The sequence below is a fragment of the Galeopterus variegatus genome, unplaced genomic scaffold, assembly GCF_000696425.1.
Source record: "Galeopterus variegatus unplaced genomic scaffold, G_variegatus-3.0.2 Scaffold1762, whole genome shotgun sequence".
In the NCBI taxonomy this organism is placed as follows: Eukaryota; Metazoa; Chordata; class Mammalia; order Dermoptera; family Cynocephalidae; genus Galeopterus; species Galeopterus variegatus.
Genome location: NW_007727873.1, coordinates 79887 through 95118, shown reverse-complemented (window position 1 = coordinate 95118; position 15232 = coordinate 79887).

Below are 15232 nucleotides of genomic sequence, written 5' to 3'. Positions count from 1 at the left end.
AAAGAAAGGTAGCAACTTTGACCTTTATTAAAGTAGATCTGATATAATTGAGTATAAATTATGAAAAGACAGAAAATGGAAGGTCAGAGTAGCAGGAAATGAAAGGTAATAATGATGGGAGGTGACAATATTTTGGTGTTATGCAATATAACATGCAATGTAGTCAGAAAAATATTAGAAATTGTCTGCTGTGCATAAGTGGCTATCCGGAGAAGCTAATGAGAGGGAAGCTTCAATGCCCCTCATTTAATCATGCCCCTTCCAAAGTCCTGTACCTAATTTTGCATTAGGAATTTCTACTGATTTTCTTGAAGACAAGCAAAATTATACATACTTCTAGCCCAACAAAATCTGCATCTGTCCCTGTGAGTAAGGTAAAATAACTTCCATTATTTTTCTGCTAGAAATAAGTATGGCGTATTTGTAGGTTATATTTTACATATTAAAGTTGTGCATTAATTGAAGTATCTCTACATAACTATAAGTGGCTATCTTATAATATAGATTATGTGATATATAAGGAGATAGTTTCACCTTCATCATATTTTATATGTCAATTCTGAATGACAGAAAAATAATGAATGGATTTTAACTGTAGCTCTTTTTCTTAGTTTGGAAAGAAATACAGAGAAATTTTGGATTTTAATGCAGATGACTCAAGAAATTTGACTTTACTTGATTACAATCTTGGTTCATTTTACCCTACATGATATGCATTATGTTGGTGCTGATAATGTTTACACAGTTACATTTTATTTTCCTAACAATTCAAAGTCACTAATTAAAACATGGCATTGTGTAACTGTCAAGAAGCTCATGGTGGATTTAAATTAGAGTAGATAATTAGTTATCCTGATAGCTTCTGTTTACATTATTTACATATGGGCAAAATAATTATTACCTATAAGTGTATTTTAGCTTAATTTTCCCATAAGCAGTATTTTAAAATGTATCTCAATATATATAATACCTAAAAGTATAGGCCATAATAGTACTGTACTTAAAAAAGAGATAACAGTCAATTTTTCATATGTTGTGAGATAGTGTGCTTCTTTACAATTTCATAACAATACTAACTTGATATTCTTGAACAATTTGTTTTCTTTGAATGAATTGATTCCCTTTATTTTTTGACGTTATAGCTTCAAGATAGTATATGAATCTTAATTTGAATTTATACAACTACCTAGATTTTCTTAGTATGAATCTACCACTCCCCCTTCTCCTTGTTACAATTGGCTTTAAAATGCACAGAGGATGGTTACAGTCTCTGAATAGCTATTTGTTACATGTGTGTATTTCAGTGTACTTGGATCAAGGGTACATTACAGTATCAATAACTGCCTTTATAGTTTTATAGAGAAAATTCTCTCAAGAAACTGTGGAGCATTAGGCATCTGAGAGCCATACAGATGGCTGCACTGATTTGAAAGTAAACATACTTTTTTTCCCTCTACATATACACTACTGACTGAAAAAAAAAGTATGACTTTCAAGTGAATTAATTTATTGGCTAGAAGAACTGCTTGCTGAGTACTTATTACCTCTTGTGGAAGCCTCTAAAGTCCATGCCACACAGAAAGCCAGAGGAAAAAGAAAAGACTAACACACAGTTATCTCTTTTGCTGTGGTGACTGTATTTTGAGCATCTCGTGCAACGATGTTTTGGCACAGCATTTTGTGGGAAGAAATATTGGGCTTTTAGATGTTACGGCTGTACAAATTGGTTGGATTGTGAGTAGTCTGACTTCAGTGAGGGTTGTGAAGTTAGAGCTTACATATTCTTACTAATTAACCTTATTAGGTGTATGCTTGGACACACAGTCATATCACATTAGGAGGCAATACAATGTGGTTTTGTGGTTCTAGGTCTGAATTATCCTATTTCAAAGAATTTCTGAATTAATTTTTCCCCTAGAATTTCTCCTTCATTCCGAATTTCCATTTACTGGCTAATATAAGGCATATTATGTTAAAGTAGAAAACTATTTTTGAGAAATAAAACGCAGATTGTTTCAAGTGAATGTATGCTTATAACAGAATAGAAATGACCTACACTAAACTACTGTGTATAAGAATTACTTCAAGCACTACCACATAGCACTTTTTTATTGCTCTGGAAGCAAAAACCAATATATATAGCTGTGGTTATTGCACAAACCACCAGAATCCTCTAACAATTGTAAATAATCTGGGATTATTTTGATCATCTCCTTGGAGAAATTTGTTACCTAACAGTTTTCCCTAGTGGATGTTATTACTACTGCTATAAATCTGGAACTAAGCCTTTAACACCTACATCTCAAAAACTGAGTTCTTCTTTTGATGTCATCCATGTTCAGAGAGTGGCATAACATTTTATTCTTTTCAGGCAGTTCCTAGATTCCATAGCAATAGTATGACATTACTTTAAAAGCTTGTTTATTTTGAAAACAGGCATTGGCCCCAAATTTCTTTTTCCCTATCAATGGATTGCAACACAATACTTTTTTAGTAGTACCTCTCAACATTTTGTGAACTTTGCAAACAGGAGCATCAGATGTGTTAAGAGTGTATTACTTAGTATCATGAAATACATTGTTTTCTCCCTGTGCCACACAGGTGAACAAACATGTAGTTGTGTTTCACGGATGCTACATGTTGGCTCCCTGTAGCTTTATTATATGCACAAGTCAGAAAACGGCAAGACAAATGGCCTCTTGTACTGTATGTTTGGTGAACTTAATTTGTCTTACTTTTCTGACAAAGATTTGACTCTAAATTTTATAGAGTTTGATTTTTACTTATTATAAGGTAGATTAGGCAGTAGTGATGCACTGGTAGAGACTTTTTGGTTATTGACTCAGAATTCATCTCATGATGAATATTTCATGTCTTTTTATTATATGTATATCTGGATTTACTTTGTAAAAATGGGTTTAGAGAGCTTTGTGTTACAATTTGAGCTAGTAACAGTAACTGCTTTTTTAGTTGTCAAAGGGCAGAAAGATTTGTATGTGTGTTGGTTGGTATGAACATATTAACACATGATTAGGTACTATATATGAATCTGTTTAAATACCTTTTATATTCTATGGAAAGCATTAATAACTTACAACAATGAAATCAATTTAGCCCAATGGGACAGTGGTAGTCAGGTTACTTTTGAAGGTTATGCTGGCAGCCATTTCTTTGATCTGTACTTAAATTGTAATTTATAGAACAGCTATATCCCTATCTTGAATCTGGAATGCATTTGTCATGATCTTGTACCTTTCTCAATGTTGTGGGGTCATGGTGGGTTTGGCCTGGTGATCCAGAAAGATCCAACTGAGAAAGAGTGATCCTCAGTATCCTAAATGGTCCTCATCTCTGGCAGTGTTTCTTCACTTTGGTATTTTGATAATAAAATTTGTAAAAGTGATTGTGTGGGCATTTTATACAAATTTAACACAATGTCTTATATTGATTGAGAAATTCTTAATGAGCAAAATTGCTTTTCTGCATCTACTTCCCAACCATATTAGGAATACTAAGATATTTAACTATGAAAATATAAATGGTACAAAGGAACTTTTATTTGTTGATTGTACTGTGTTTCTTAGGGTTCCTTGGCACTGGTGCCAGTACCAGCATGAAATATGAGAAATAAAATGGATTCTTCTACAGCTAAATGATTTTCCTCTGGGGAGAGTTCTGGTACAGCAATCACACTGCCAGATGGTGTTTATGGGCTATTTGTGTAAGTGGTAAGATGTTATGAAATAAGTAGGCGTTCATCTGATGGAAACTCTTCATGCATGTGCTTTTGTATGAAATAAATTTTGGTGCAATATGATGCCACTCAGTTTTGCATTGACTTTAATTTCAATTGTATTCATGTATACATATAGATCTATATAGCTGTCACGCTTCTAGTGGCTTCAACCTTTGTTTCTGTACATATTTTTACTTAAAAATATTTTAAATGGAAATTTAAATAAACATTTGATAGTTTACATTAATAAATGTCATATTTTGCTTTCTTTATTTGCAGTGTATATTCTATATTCTTTTAAATTGAAGGCCTTGGTTTTAATGATTGGATTTAGCTCTCACTGATACTGTGGATTTGTTGGCGCTTCCCATTTAACATCAATTTCCTGCACTAAAAACTGAAATTGCTGGCAGATGCAGTCCCTTGTAAATGTTCTTCTTCCTCATGGCCCACATCTGTCTTTTCTCTGGTCTGAAATATCTAGCTCCTTTTCCATTTCTACCTGTGCTAATCTTTTCATTTCTTGCCTTTAAAAAGAGTCTTGTCTTTCTTTAGTTCAGCCTTTACACGTTTCCCCAGAATGTTCTTCCTGAAACACAATAAGGTCAAAATTTTAAATAGTTTCACGTATATTTATTTATTTTTGGATGAATAAAATTCAAACTACTCCACATAACATATAGGACTTTCCGTAATCTGTCACTTTTTTTTCTCCAGCTACAAAGCTTTCTTTCTCCAGCTTTGCACATTCTCTGTAGCCATATTAAATATCTTTTCAGTAGTTCAACAAAAAAAAAAGATGCCATTATTTCTTTTTACACAGTGCGTACTCTTATAAGAATTATATCTTCCTATCCCACTCCAATCTCTTTACTTCTTGCATAGCAAACTTCTAACCAACATTCAAGACTGAATTCAAAAGTCACCTCTTCCAGAAAACTTCCCTAAGTTGGTTCAGGACCTAACCCCTGAACTCTGTCACCTGGCACGTATCTCTTTCATAGAACTCATTGTACACTGTTGTAATTGATTTATTGGACGCCTTTCATTGCCTGTATTTCCAGATTTTGTCTTTCACTGACTGAAGCATTAGTAGGTACTCAATTAATGTTTATTACATTTATAAATTCAATAAATGAATGCATGAATGAATGACTGATTTGTTAGGTTTTATGAGCTTTAATTAGAAGTGGTTTTTGTTAATTATAAGTTTAAACAACCTGTTAGATTCTATGGGAATAGAATTTCTATGAAACCATTTACACTCAGAACAAAAGCAAACTGGCAGATAAGTTTGAATTTCTTTCTCCCTCTTCTTCTCTTTATCTCCCCAGGTAGTGGGTTTTGATGGAGAAAATTCTCAAATAACCTATTATGAATTTTTTTCTGTAAAAAGACAGTTTCCTGCATTCTTGATATCTTTTTCATAGAATATATTGAAAAAAACTAATTGTCTAAAATGTAGAGCAGAAGGAAACCTAAATTTTTGATGACCAAACTTCACTTTGAAATAGACATGGGAGATTAAGTAGCACCTTTCCCTAGTAAATGTTTTGGGAGAAAAATGAAAAAGGAAACTAATAACTTTAGCAACTGTTAAATTTATACAATTTTGAAAAGAAATACAAACCATGTGATATATAGGTATACTTATTTTAAAATTAATGAGTATGACTGAACATGTATTAAATGAAAATATGTAATGTCTTATAATTTGTTTTTGAGCAATCATTAGGCTTTTAAACATGCTGATTCAGGTTCACAAAGACTTACAACTGGAATGCATCTAATATTTTCTACATGGATTTTTATGCTATGTCTAATTTATAGAGATGAGATATGATTATGTATGCTGGGATGGCATAGGAATTTTGCCTCTACTTGCCCTAAAAATTTTATTTGCAGACTCCCTAGAGACCTGATTTTGAAGGTCATGACTTCATAGCCTTCTTTTTGTTTTTATGGTCTTAAGCTTAAGAACACCTCCTCACCAACAAGTACTGGCTAAAACTGTGACCTAAAAAATTGTTTGATGTTTGAAAGAATTCAGAAATAAAAATATAATTAGGATTCGATGTCCTTTAAATTTTTAGCCTCTAAAATTTATTAATCTCTGAAAGACATAAAACAGGATTTTGGAGGTGTTAATGTAGGCTAAACCCTACAAAAATTGAAATACCTTCCAGCTATAATTGACCTTAGTAAGTGTAATGAATATAACTCTAAGAAATGTGTGGGCAAGCTGTTATTTTTCTCTCATTTTCATTTTTGTTAAAAATAAGAGAAACTAATCTTACTTTTGTCATAGTCATTAACATTGTAATTATATAACATGTTATTATCATGTATTCCATTTCTTAAAACCTAAAGATACCATAAAAATTTATTTCATGTTCTGAATTCTTCCTTAAACTTACTTATGTTTACTTTTAATTCCTGCATTGCCATGCTCCTTTCATAATTTGTTATTCAGTGAGCTAAAGTAGAAGTTTAGTTATTCATTTATTGATTCAACAAAAATTCACTAAGCATCTCCCCTATGCCAATCAATATGGTGGATGCCAGAGATACAATGATTAACAGTTTAGTTATTGCCTCTGCTTCATGAACTTGCCATCTGGTTAGGAAGATAGATGTTTCTCTTAATCTCTTAAATGTATTGTTACAAATCAGGATAAATTTATGGTGCTATAATACAGTATAACCAGGTGGACATGATCTGCTTTGGGAGGTTGAGGAAGGCTTTCCTGAGGATCGAGAATGAGTTGGTAATGCAGGATGGGTTCACGTTAACCAGGTACAGAAGAAGTAGGGAGAGGAATATTACGAGCAAAGTGATCTGTGTGGCAAAGCCCCTAAAGCAAAAAGAGAAAGTCTATTTAAAAGAAAAAAAGGAAAGGCCAGTGCAACTAGAGCAGGGGGACAAAGTACAGAACGCACCTCTGCAGAGGAGCAACTGTAGAGGACTTATTCATCACTGTTCTAGATTTTGGTCCTTACCTGGAGGACCAAATGATGGAGATAGTGTAGACAAATAAAATCCACACAGAGTGTAACCATTGAACTTTATCAAAACTTCAAATCTTTCCCTCTCTAACACCTCTAAATAGAATTCTTTCAAATAGTGAAATAAAAATAAAATAAAATGGAGTTCTACTTTTTTAAAACTTATTCTTACATTTTACCTAACTAGTTCTTACTGCCAAAAGTGTTTGTAAAGTACAATAGGATTAAGATATATATTTTGAAAGAGACAATGATTGTAAGAATTATATAATCTACAAATGTGGGAAATGTTATTTCCAGGATTTTTTTCTGTTGTCTCTCCTCAGCATGTTATAAGATCTACATTGTTGAACACTCACTATCATTTCTAGGATGATTTGTAATTTCTTTTTTTTTATTTTTGTCCTTTTTGAGACTGGCTGCACCGCGCTCAGCCAGTGAGCACACCGGCGGCTATCCCTATATAGGATCCGAACCCGCGGCGGGAGCGCTGCTGCGCTCCCAGCACCGCACTCTCCCCAGCGCCGCACTCTCCCCAGCGCCGCACTCTCCCCAGTGCGCCATGGGCTCGGCCCTTGTAATTTCTTTTTAAAGAGGTATTCTTCTTGTGCTTTAATTTTAAAATCTAACTTGAACTTCTAAAATTTATTTTTTTTGCCCATATGAAAATGTTAAAAAAAACCTTGCATGACATGTTATTAGCAAAGTTATTTTCTCAGAAGTAAAGACATAATTTATTTGACTCTAACGGTTTACTATGGAAATTGTCAATACAACAAAATAGTTTAAGGTTTTTTATGGTTCTTCAGAAATACAGGGAATAAAATTTTACTTTTTTTCATTCTCCATAATTCACAATAAAAGTAAAGTGGCTCTTCTAGCAAGAGAACAAGAATTTTGCTTAAGGAATTTGGGAAATGAAGAACGAAAATATTATTTGAGATTATTTAAAGATCCTTTCCATGGAAAACAGGAAATTCTCTGATATAGTTTTTTAATGCTCAAATTTCCCTTACCTCAAGTCCCATGTTTTCTGAAACATTACCAGATTTAAAAAATGTATTTACAGTATTATATTGATTTCCTTAAAAAATAATTTGATATCATCCACGTGTGTCTAATGATAAGAAAAGGTCAATGTACAGAGTTTATGATTATTAGTAAAACACTTTCTCAAATTAAAGCTCTCAGATTTCAATGAAAGAATATTGAATCAAAGGACTGAAAGAGAAGAATAAATTGAAAAATGGTTCAATTTTATATTGGATGTTATTTATCATTTTTATTAAACTTTGTATTAGCTATGTATTTTGCATTGACTGGGATACCCCTCAGCACTCTCCATGAATAAGAAAGATGACAAGCCTTACTTTCATTTCTGGATGAAGAAAATGAGTCCAAAATAGCTAAAATGGCTTGCTTAGAGCAAAAGAGAAAGTCAAAGATGTCAGAGCAGAAATTCTGATTATTGAATCACTCTTAAATTTCAGGCTATTGAATCAAACCATCTCTTAGGTGAAGACAATTACTTTATTTTATTTACAAGTCAATCAATTATTGAATATTTATTTTTTTAATCTACTATATGATTAACAATAAATTTCATGATGTCTATACCATGATTCTTCAGCCCTAGGAACCCACAGTAATTCAGCTTGGATAAAGATGACTTTATCATGAACCACAGGAACACACAATTTAATACAATATGTGATTAACTGTGAAACTGTGTGTTACAACTGTAAATAAGTTAAAGGATAAGAGATGTTGAGCTCTGCATTAGTCCCTACACCTTTGGAGGAGATAGGCAAAAGTTGGAAGTTGATTTTGGATGATCGTGCATGTGGTTTACAATTTGAGTAAACATGTGTAGTTAAAGTGTACCAGGCTTTTGGTTCATAAAAGAGTTGTGTGAATAGAATAGAGAAGAACAAACCAGAGAGGCTGGTTGTATCATGTCCACTTATGTCAGAGCCTCTAAATCAGGAAAAAGAATTTGATCTGAAGATGGAAACCTCTGAAGGCATTCTGAAAGGAATAATGTGGTGAAAGTGGCAACTGTGCAAGGTTACGTTGTCAGCTTTGCTAGAGACTTTATAAAGAAAAATCCAAGATCAGCAAAATCTAGTTGATGAGCTTTTGCAATAAACAGACACCAGGTAGCACAGATTGGGATTGGAGATAAAAGGGCAGATACAAGTGTCCATAGATGGATGATTAGATAAGGAAAATGTGGTATATATACACAATGGAATACTACTCTGTCATAAAAAAGAATGAAATTTTGCCATTTGCAGCAACATGGATAAACTTAGAGAAAATTATGTTAAGTGAAATAAGTCAGGCACAGAAAGAGAAATACCAAATTTCCTCACTCATAAGTGTGAGCTAAAAAAATAAACAAATAAACAAAAAGGAAGAAAGATACAACAATCACAATAATATTTTGAACTTTCAAAAGGAGAGAACAGAACTGAGGTTACCAAAGGTGAGAAAGGGGGAAGGGGTGGGGGGACGGTAGTAAGAAATTGGTAGTTGGCCACAAAAAATGATTAATTGCATGATGTTGAATATACTAATTATCCTGATTTGAGCATCACATATTGCACACAAGTACTGATATTCAACATGGTACCCCACAGATATGTACAATCAATTTTGTTTCAATAAATATAAAATAAAATACAAACATAAAAGGGCAGATAGATGAAACATTCTGGAGAAAAACACAATCAGACCATGTGACTGACTTACCATGGAGGAAGCAGTGGACAATGAGTCAAACCATGGGTGACTCCATGGTTTCAAGCCTGAATGATCTGATGAATAAGGGAGTATGACTGAAATGGCACTCTTACGGCGTGATTGAAGATTGGAGCACATTTCCATCTGTGAAGTGCTGAATTTGAGGTAGTGAAAATTCCATCTGAATACATCTCCTAGTCATTAGATTATAGGGCAAAATCTCAGGTGAGAGGGCAGAATTCAAGATAACATCTTTAATGTTCTCGAGGAGGCTTATAAATAATGTCTTTCTTCATCACTTGCATTATGAATCAATTAATACATAATTTAAAATTGTAAGGCAGATAGAAGAAATTATCACCCTTATGCTGATAGAGCTAACACAGGAGACTGCCGTGGGTAAGCAAATTTTCTAATATTGAACTCTAGGGTTAGAAAGATTTGCCCATCCCATCAAAGGCAGCCCCGTAACACCTAAGCTTCTCCCACTGATCCCTGACTCTGTAAAACTTACAAAGCAGTACAGCAGAATTAATGCATTCTGTGGTCAGGCTGATTTCCAGGAAAAAAAGGCATATAAACAGTATTTTTTCCCCCAATCTCACTGATTAATATAGTACTCTTTGAGGAGAATGCTAAGATTTCTCTAATGTAGCTCCTCCTGCAGGGAAGTAACATCAGGTACAGTGATGAACCATCTCCTCTCTTCCACACCGTCATACTTGGGAGTACTCTGAGTAGAGATGACCCTTGGGTTCAGAAACCATGTCTTTTGCACTTTGCATTCACATCCTAACTCTAGCATGGAGTCTGGAAAATATGTTACTCAACATATACTTTTTGGTTAAATGAGTAAATAAAATTAGTACTTGAAGATGATGTGAACCAATGACTTTCCTTCAGAGAGAGTGTAGAAAGAGAGGATCACAGGCCCATGGAGTAAGCTTGCAAGAGCTGGATAGGAAATGAAATGAGGCAGAACTACAAGGGAAGAGAGCAGTGGGCATTTACTAAGAATTGTTGAATCTAAGATGAATGTCATCTAGATGATGAAACAATTTGTTGTAGTTTAAGAATTCTTTCATAGATGTCACCCTTTATTTTTTTTCATATTTTGTTCAAGTTGGATGGATAGCAGACTTCCTGGGCTCTGTGGTTCAGGTATGTGGTAAGTGAAAAGATGTCAAACAACGATTACTATTTTGTTTTGTGATCCCAGAAGCAGTCAAAATCACAATTTTCAGCCTTAAAAAGCTTCTTGTGGTTTATCATATTGCATTGTTTGCGATGCAAATAACAAACCAAATTCAAATTTTGAAGCAAAAGAGAGGGTATAATAAGGATATATATATATAGTCATACCTTGAAAAACTCTTCGTCAAGATCGCAGTGTGGCCTCTGAAAGGGCCCAAAATCTGGGAATGGAAAGCTATAGGAAACCAGGCAACATTCTCTATTTCTTACCTCTATGTCTCTGTGTGACTGTGCAATACTTTTATTCTTCCATGTACTGGCTTTCTCTATTCAAGCAGCCTTTGTCTACACATCTCTTTCAATCAAGAGAACAACTCAAAAGCTCAAATGTTTTAATCACGATTACAGGTACAAAATTATAACCCCAAATAGAATCCAATAATGGCTTGTGGTTCTTACACAAGTGATTGGTGAATGGTTTTGAAGAAAGGGAGTTCCCATAGAATGTAATACCTATAAAAGTCTTCCTCTACACACACACACACACACACACACACACACACACACACACACACACACACACACATGCACACACGCACCCCCCCCCACATGCTCAGAAAACATGAATAGATCAAGAAATTGGAGAGAATACAAGAAGTGGAATGCAGCCAGTGAAGAGATATAAATAGCTAATGTTAATTATCAAATGCATATTATGTGCCTTTAGCACTGTTCTAAGCACTACTTACTAATTTAATCCTTTTGCCAATTTGTGAGGTCCAGACTACTAGAGAAACTGAGACAAGCTGGTGTTAAGTAGTTTGTTCAAAGTCACCCAGTTAATGTCTGGCACATTTTAGATATTTTTAAATAAAAGTATTTTAAAATTATTCATGTTCTCCAACCTCCAAATGTTTTATACTCAATCTCCTCATAAATATTGATTTTTTTCCTTCTGCACAAAAGCAGAAGAAGCTTCCAACAATGGGAAACTAATGATGAATATATCTGGCACATTTTAGATATCTTTAAATAAAAGTATTTTAAAATTATTCATGTTCTCCAACCTCCAAATGTTTTATACTCAATCTCCTCATAAATATTGATTTTTTTTCCTTCTGCACAAAAGCAGAAGAAGCTTCCAACAATGGGAAACTAATGATGAATATTAACTGCTTTTTTAGGATATCCATTGGTCATGGGGCACAGAGGTGTTTATCTGGACAATGCTTCACCTAGCTGTAGGGTGATATTAAGGATGGAATTGTAATTTGGGAGGTTTTCTCACCACTGGAAAATCCAGCAAATAGTAAGGCAATTCAAGTCAAATTGCATCCCTCATTTCTACAATCTTGTCATGAGGCCATAGCTAGTAAAAATGATTTTACTTCTAATTAACAATTCCACCTCCTGCTTGGTTTCTTGGTTTCAGATGTTTCTGTTTTGGTAGAAGTAGAGTGGACATGAGCAGTGGGTAGAACGATAATGAGATTTGGTTAATTAACATTTTTAGTTGGAGATTTTAACACTTCCCCAGTAATTGTTTAGATGAAACTGACCAAACATGAAGGTGAAAGTTTTTAATGTGTATATGCACATATAAAATTAAGCTTATTAATATAGAGTATATATATATATATATATTTAATATCCAATAAACAAATATAATTTTTGACCACCCATGGACCACTCACAGACTACTCACAGAAATTTAATTTCTACTGGGAATCAAAACCCACTAAATTCTAATGATTGAATATCTTGTAGACTATGGCAATAATATAGCAAAACTAGAAACAACAACAAAAGAATAGCTTAAAATTCCGAGTATCTGCACTCATTAAGTAAATCGTTAAGAAAGTCTTGAGTTTAAAAACAATCACGAGATGCCTAGAAGCAGATGAAAATAAAGAAAATGGTAAGGCAGCATTTTTAGGCTGCAGCTAAAGCATTTCTTAGAGGAGAATTTAGAAGGCAAAGGGAATAGACATGTGGCCATCGGAGGAAAATAGCAACAGGGACAACAACACAGCAGCCACAAAACCAGGAGAGGGACTGCAGAGGCTGATCAAGACAAAGGACCGTGAGACGAGGAACCGCTTAAATCTTTTTGAAAGAAAATAATTTTGAATGAACTAAATGCAATAATAAAGCATTGCGTGAAAGCCAGTTTTTAGAAAGGGGAGTTACTTAACAGCAAATTAGAATGATACTGAGAAGCTGTGATAGAAATGCATGTATCAATGAAATAATTGTCAATGCATGCTATAAAACACCATAACTTTTTCAGTTCTTTGTGAATCTGAGGTCTAGAAAAGAGAGAGGAGGAAAGGGAATTAATAAAAACAAAGGATGATTAGATTGTCATGTTAGCAAGAAAATGTCCATCTCATCTGTAGAGCACTGTAGTCTCCTGCTTTACTGTCCAGGGGATTTACTACTGTTTTCTAGGTTTCAGAGGAAAACCAAATATAGAACAGACTTTCTCACTTCTCTGCTTCTTTGGCAGAAACCGTGACCTAATAATCTGCAGTGTCCAGGTAGAATAATTTTCAAATAAGATATTCTCCACAATTTACCTTTAACTCTACAGTAAATGAAGCAACTATAAGAAGCCTTGAAATAGGCCTATTAACCTTTTAGCCATACAGTAAGATGAATGCAGCAGAGGAAGATCATTCCAGAGACTTTCATTGAATTCCAATATGAATATAGATTTTAAATTACTGCTTTATCCTATAAAATCTTTTCCCTTCATTTACCAAATATGAGTCTTATCTGCATCATACAAATGCAATGATAATTTATACTTCTAAACTAGAAATTACCATTGCAACCCTGATTTGCTTTACACATTTCCTATCATAGGTGGATTTTCTAGGTTATAAATAATTGAATGAGTTATGATGTTTTATAACATGCATTAAAATTTCTTTCACTGGTGACATATGTTTCTATCATGGTTCTTCAATATCATTTCAGTTTGCTAATAAATAATTCTCTTCCTTTGCTAGAAACTGATTTTTTATAGATATACAATATTGTATAGTTTAATTCAATAATTTAACTCATTCAACCAATGATAAGCAACTATGTGCCAGGTGCACTTTAAGTCTTGTGCACTCAAAGAAGAAGCACAGTTTTTCGCAAGTAAAATAAAGTCTGGTGAGAGATAGAGAGACCCATAAATGTACAGAAGACAGTGTTTGAAGGGCCTGGTAGAGGCTTGTATGTGGCATTATAGAAGCATTTAATAGTAACACCTAATCCCAACTAAGGATCATAGAGGTGATATTCTGGAGGGATGATTCATAAACAAGACATTAAGGGCTAACCAGGCAAAGGGGTACGGGAGGGCTGGGATTGTGAAAAGCATCTCAGCTAGGTGATGCAATGACGTGTATAAAGACAAGGAGGAAGAAACTGCATGGAGTGCACAGGGACCTTAAAAGCAGTGTTTGAGAAAGGAAGGAAAGACACAGGCTACAGAAGTAGGCAAAGGCCAGTTCACACGGGACCATATAGGCCTTGGTGAGGAATCTCTGATTCCTTTAGGTGTTAAGCACAGAAAAGTTCTCCGAAACCCTATATTTAATAGAAAATAAATGATAGCATATCAATAGGTAAGGAAGGTTACAATAAAGAAGTGTAGCAGTTCTTCTATGCAAGACATGGTAAGAAAAAAACCAGGGCTGTGGACATAGAAACTGAAATAAAGGGAAGTATCGGTTTCCTATTGCTGCTATAATAAATTACCACATACTCAGTGTCTTAAAACACCACAAATTTTCTATCTTAGAGTTCTGGAGGCCAGAAGTCTGAAATGGGTATATAAGGCTAAAATCAAGGTACAAGAACTGTGTTTCTTCTAGTTGCTCTAGGGGAGAGTTTGTTCCCCAGCCTTTTCCTGCTTTTCTGCATACCTTGACTCCTGGCCTCTTCCTTACATCACTCTGATCTCTTGTTTCTTTTGCCACGACTCCTCACCTGGCTCTGATCCTTCTGTCTCCCTCTAGCAAAGACCCTTATGATTACACTGGGTTTGGCTCGCCCATATTATCCAGGATAATCTCCTTATCTCAAACTTTAACTTAGTCACATCTGCAAAATCCCTTATGCCATGTAAGGTGACATATTCATAGGCTTGAGGAAATAGGACATGACCATCCTTGGTGAGTCATTATTGTGTCTATCACAGGGGACGAATTGGAAAAGTACTTGGGAGAACTTTTTAGTTTATGAAGATGGTATGAGATGAGTGAAATAGTAAAAATCTCCCAGGTATTTAATTTAGCTGATTATAAGAATAGAGGTGTCTTCCACTGAAATGAAGTATGCTGGAGGAAGAATCACTTAGGTGGGAAGATTATTATAATGTTGGGGCTCATAGAGGCTGAGGTGTTTATAGAACTGCAAGTGAATGGGAGATAACTGGTAAGTATGTTGCTATCCGGTTTTTTTTTTTTTTTTTTTTTTCCTTTTTTTTTTTTTTTGTCCTTTTTGAGACCGGCCGCACCGTGCTCAGCCAGTGAGCACTGTGAGCGCACCGGT